Source organism: Camellia sinensis, chromosome 14, assembly GCF_055761805.1.
Source record: "Camellia sinensis isolate YWXY chromosome 14, ASM5576180v1, whole genome shotgun sequence".
In the NCBI taxonomy this organism is placed as follows: domain Eukaryota; kingdom Viridiplantae; phylum Streptophyta; class Magnoliopsida; order Ericales; family Theaceae; genus Camellia; species Camellia sinensis.
In genome coordinates this window covers 59,451,871-59,457,870 of record NC_138974.1, presented here as the reverse complement: position 1 = coordinate 59,457,870, position 6,000 = coordinate 59,451,871, and positions in this window count along the sequence as shown.

Genomic DNA, 6,000 nt, shown 5'->3' with positions numbered 1-6,000 from the left:
CTGCTAAAACAGCTATTGGCGGCAAATGGGTTTTTAGAATAAAAAGAAATTCTGATGGGACTATTGCCAGATATAAAGCCAGGTTGGTGGCCAAAGGATTTTTACAACAAGAAGGTGTTGACTATACTGAGACCTTTAGTCTCGTGGCTAAACAACCTACTATCAGAATTTTGCTTTGCATTGCCTTGCATTATCAGTGGCCCTTAAAACAGCTTGACAGTAGCAATGCCTTTCTTCATGGTACCTTGGATAAAGAAGTTTATATACTCCAGCCACCTGGTTTTACTAGTGCCACTAATCCTCATCATGTTTGTGGACTTCGGAAAGCTCTTTATGGCCTGAAGCAAGCACCTTGAGCTTGGTATTCAACCTTCTCCAAGTTTTTGATAGCCCAGGGCTTTGTTAATAGTTATTGTGACAACTCTTTATTCATCAAAAAGGCCTCCAATGATATTCTCATTCTCTTGGTCTATGTTGATGACATTCTACTTACTGGCAGTAGTTCTCTTCTTCTTCAAGAACTAATTGGTCAAATGCATGTTGCCTTTGCAATGAAGGAATTAGGCAACATTTCTTACTTTCTCGGTGTTTCTATTCAAACTGTGGGAACTAATTACTTCTTGTCCCAACAAAAATATGCTTCTGAAATTCTCCTCAAGGCTGGCATGACCTCTTGTAAACCCTACAATTCACCTATTTCAGTCAAGCCTCCAGTCACTCCTGCTTCTTCTCTGCCTTTTACTCAGCCCCAGTTATACAGAAGTCTTGTTGGTGCATTATAGTATTTAACCATCACACGCCCTGATCTGTCTTTAGCAGTTAACCAAGCCTGCCAACATATACATGAACCCACTAATGGCCATTTTGCCTTTGTTAAACGTATTCTCCGATTTGTTAAAGGTTCCCTCTCTCATGGCCTCACATTTTCTCCCAATTCTTTTGACCTTCAAGCTTTTTCTAATTCTAATTGGGCTGGGATCATTTGGATAGACGGTCTACATTTGGCTACTGCATTTATCTTGGTTCTAATCTTGTTTTCTGGTCTGCTAAGAAATAGCCAATAGTCTCTCGATCCAGCACTGAGGCTGAATATAGGGCTTTGGCTCATGCTACCGTAGAGTTGAGTTGGTTACAGATACTACTGCATGACCTAGCTCTTCCTACTACTTCCTCTCCTATTCTTTGGTGTGATAACCTCTTCGCTATTGCCCTTGCTTCAAATCCGGTGTTTTATGCTCGCTTTAAACACATTGAAGTCGATTGTCACTTTATTCGTGAGAAGATTGCAGCCAAGAAGGTTGTTCTCAAGTATGTTTCTTCTGTGGATCAAATCGTTGACATTTTAACCAAACCTTTATCCAGTTCCAGATTTCAGTTTCTCAAGACCAAGTTGTTGGTCACTTCCTCTCCCATCAGCTTGCAGGGGACTGATAATATTATAACTACAGAGCCAACTACAGAGCCACAACAAGAGCTGCCATTAACAACTAATCAGCTAAAACCAAAACTAAAGCTACAGCTTATGTCCTAGTTAGCTAGAAGATAGAGTTTGTTAGATTAGTTAGTTAGTTACATTAGTTGGTTAGTTAGTTACGTATATTATTAGTTTGTTAGATATTTTGTATAAATGTATCCATGTAATCAGATATTGTGATTAATGAAGAAGCTTTCAATAATTCTTCAGATACTCATAAAGCCTAATATACATGATTTTAATACTGAACTTGTTTTCATTGTGACATGTATTGTGATTTTAATTCTAAACTATTTATCATCAGAATAAAAATAAAAAAAATTAAAAAAAGAGGGCATGTTTGGACTATTGTAATGGTGTTCAAGGGGTGAAAGTTTGGAGAGCAGAAACAAGCACGGCTAGAAGCATCATTCCAACTATTTACGGGTGTACAAGCGGTGAAATCCAAAGAGCAGTCCAATGACCACTCAAGCAAGATGGGTCGATTTGGGGCTGAGTCGAATTTGGAGTTGGGTGAAGGCATATGCAAATGGAAGAAGACATAGAGAGAGAGAGAGAGAGAGAGAGAGAGAGAGAGAGAGAGCGATGGTGGTGCTCGTGTAACCCTTGCAGTGGTGCTCCAATAATAGAAGGGATGGCAAAGGCATGAGGCGTCAGAGAGAAGAAACACAAAATCGTAGGTTTGTTTAATCAGTGGATTATGCTTCCATACCTGACCAACTGAAAATGTAGTCATTAATTCATTTAGGAATCCCTCCAAATTTTGAAATCTTACCTCCAAAACTTTTCATACAAAGTAAATTTTGGTGACCAAACTTTTGGTTGTCAAAACTAAAAAGTAAATTTTTATTTTTCATTCGGCCACTAAATAATTTTAGTAGCCAAAACTAACTATATAGTGAGTAAAATTTTTTGTAGTCGCTGAAAAAAAAATTTGGCAACCAAACTTTTGGTCGCCAGAGATAAAAAGTAAATTTTTGTTTTTTATTCGGCAACTAAACAATTTGAGTAGTTAAAACTAACTGTACAACGACTAAAATATGTTTCAGTCGCTGAAAATAAATTTTTGGCAACCAAAAGATAAAAAGTAATTTTTTGTTTTTTATTTAAATAAGTTTAGTAGCCAAAACTAACGGTACAGCGACTAAAATATGTTTAAGTTGCTGAAAATAAATTTTTGGCGACCCAACTTTTGATCGCCAAAGATAAAAGTAAATTTTTATTTTTCATTCGGCGACTAAATAATTTTAGTAGCCAAAACTAATTATACAATGACTAAAAATTGTTTTAGTAGGCAATTGTGGCATTTTTAGCGACTAAATTTTTTTTAGTCATCAACAACCAGTATACCTCGACAAAAAAAAAATGAGCAGCTAAATCTTGTACTTTTGCCGTCTAATATAATTTTTGGTCGCCAATTCCACAACTTTTGAAATTTTTAATAGTCGCCAAATTTAGTCACCAAAAGTGTAATTTCCTGTAGTGTGAAAATAAAAGTTTTATTTCATGATTAATGACAATAAAAATTCACATTCATAATTTTTTTTTTTAATGTCTTAAATTTTAATAATGCATTACAATAATGTTAAAAAAAAAATGGTACCTCTAAAAGGTGTCGTTTGAGAAATGAGTTAGCTTTTTAGCTATTTTAGTTTGGGGCTATAAAGATTTGTTTGGGTTGGGCTTTCTAATTTTTTTGACTTTTGTGAGAGAAAAAATAAAATAATTATGGTTTGAATGTGACATTTTATCTTATTAACTGTTTAACATATTTTATCCTTTTGTAACTATTTTAACATAATAGCCCCATGCCAAACCAGGCATAGCCCAGGGCGAGAGAGCATAAAATAGAACCAGCTCTGTCAAAGCTTAGCTAATTAGGGTTCTTGATTTTCTAATCTTGCAACTCTCGTACGTTTACTTTTTTTGACATTTATCTAGGATTTCAAAGTTTTACAAAATTACCGTTTGATCAATAAAACAAGAAAAATGTTAGGAATATATTAATATATTTATTAAGATGCTCACAAGTTGATGTAGGTTCCATGCCTAGTAATAATTAATCTTATCAAAACATGTAGGTGTGCTAGTAAAATTGTTAATAAATATGTTAGTATCTCTTGTACGGGGGCGAAATATCCTCTGCTTTCCGTACTTCTTGTACTCCAAGCTTCTCTTGACGGCGTTTACCTGGTAACATGAAAAACGGTGAGCTGCCCGGTGGTGGTTTGCCAGATAGACCCTCCGACGATCAAGTCAGTCCACTTGAGGAAGGAGAAGACAGATAGAGAGAGTATTTTCTTTTGGGGGAGAAGTCGCATACCTCTAACGTTCGTCCTCCTCCCTATTTCAAGGCTGGCCATGCAGCCTCAAGATTATGCACGCACTACCTCTGCTGTCCTTCCCAAGACAGGTGGCAGTGCTCGCCTCTCACCACCTTACGCGTATAAAGGCTTAGTCCTCCCACCAGTACACGCAGAACTGTCTAACGGTATTGAGGCATGCGTGGAGCAGATGTCCCCTCCCTTATGCCATTGGCCCAGGTGGCACACCTGACCGCAGTACCACGACCGGCCTATCTCCCGCGAAGAACTATCACTACAGGCACTCAACCGCGCTATGCCCCCACCGGACTGCCCCTTGGCAAAAGGGCAGCGGGGTGATGCTCATGGGCCAGGCTGGTATTGACCGGTTTATCGTGGCATACCGGTCGCGAGGCATGCCAGCCTCCGTCCGTTCTACCTTCATCCGAGGTTATCTGGAATCTGCCTATCTCGGCTCACCGGTCAGAGACGTGCGATCCCTCACTTGTCCATAGTTTAGCCCGAGCTACCCGTAGCCCGGTCTCGCCACTTGGTTGTGTGCACTGTCGAACGTTTGCTAGTCGCAGCTCGGCCAGGCTTAGTTCACGCCCGGTCAGCCGATCTTTTAGACCGAGCAAAACAGATCCGTCCTATCTTAGCTCGGCCGTACTAACGGCGCAAATCTCCCCTCTCAATTGCCCTTTAACCCCATCCGACCTAGTCATGACTGGGGTTACCATCGTGACCGAGGTAACGGATGAGTTGCGCCATCACCAAGCCGAGCATGATTGGGGGCATATCTATCGCCGAGCTATCCTGTTTGGTTGGCCATTTCCTCCGCAGTCTCATCAAAGGTCGTACAGCCGTACTGACAGCCGCGTTTCCAGTGCCACGTGGCTTCACGCCACTGGGTCGTACAGCCAACTGTTCTGCACGCGCAAAATTCAAACGGCGCATCCGTTTGGGGTTCCTTCCCCCCTCTTTCGTATTCCAACGAAGGGCCTAAAACCCTTCACTTTTCACCTTCTCTTCCGCACAAGCCCTAAACCTCCCAAACTTTCGAACCCCCAAGACCACTGCCATTGCTGTTTCTGTGCCACATCCTCCATTTCAGATCCTTTCGAAGGCCACAATCGAGCTCTCGAGGTTGCGTTCACCCTCGCACCTGTCCCCCTGGTAAGTCACACTACCCCTCCTTGGATCTTTTGCTTCTACTTCTCAAGGTTTTTCATACATGTTCTTCATTTCCGTGCCACTATGCTTCGTATTTTTATTTATTTTTGTTTGTAACCACCAGTGCCCCCTCTCTTTGCTTAGAACCTGCACACCCTAGGGCAAATGGGAACCTTGAGAATAGAAGGGGGCCTCCGAACCCCCTATTCCTCCTTGGTTCAAACGAGTTCGCCCACTTCTGGGATGAACAGTTGGAATCTGGGTAGAACCGAGCTAAACGCTCATTTAGATCCATTGGAAGAGCTATAGCCGAGCAAAAACTGGTTTGTGGCTTCTTACCGAGGTCTCAACCGAGCCGGATACTTTAATTAGATTGGTAAATAGGAAAGCACCGAGCTGTAACTTTCACTTCAAAGCCTAACCGAGCTGAATACTCCATTAGATTTTGCAAATTGGAATGAACCGAGCTAGGAGATCGACCAAGTAATCTAGCCGAGATAGGGGTCAGGCCAGTAAAACACCAAAAATCCTTCACTGAGCTATTTCCAATAGGAGCCGTGGAATATATGTCGCGCTAACCCTTAGCCTCATTTTTTAACAATGCAGAACAAATAGGACCGACCAAGCCAGTCCAGCACTAATTGGTGGAGCTTAGAGTCCGAGCAGACCCACCAACATTTTTGACCGAGATATACACTATATCAAATAAGACTGAGATAGATGGGGAAGTACCGCTATATGGTTAGCTCGCCCGGTGCGATGGCCGAGTTTCGCAAGGATTACAACATCCCGGATGACGTCATCTTAGAGCTCGCCAAAAAGGGAGACACCCCTTGGGGAGATCTAGACCGGTGCCCCTTTACGGTCGTGTCAATAGTAGAGGGAGGGCTCCGCTTCCCGGTCCAGCCTTTGATCTGTGAGTTTTTGAGGCAGACAAGGCTTTGCCCGACCCAAGTTTCAAATAACACTTACAAAATAATAAACGAGGTCGTCGAACTGAACCGGGGGCTCGGACTCAATCTCGGTCTGGCTGAAATTTTCCATCAGTAT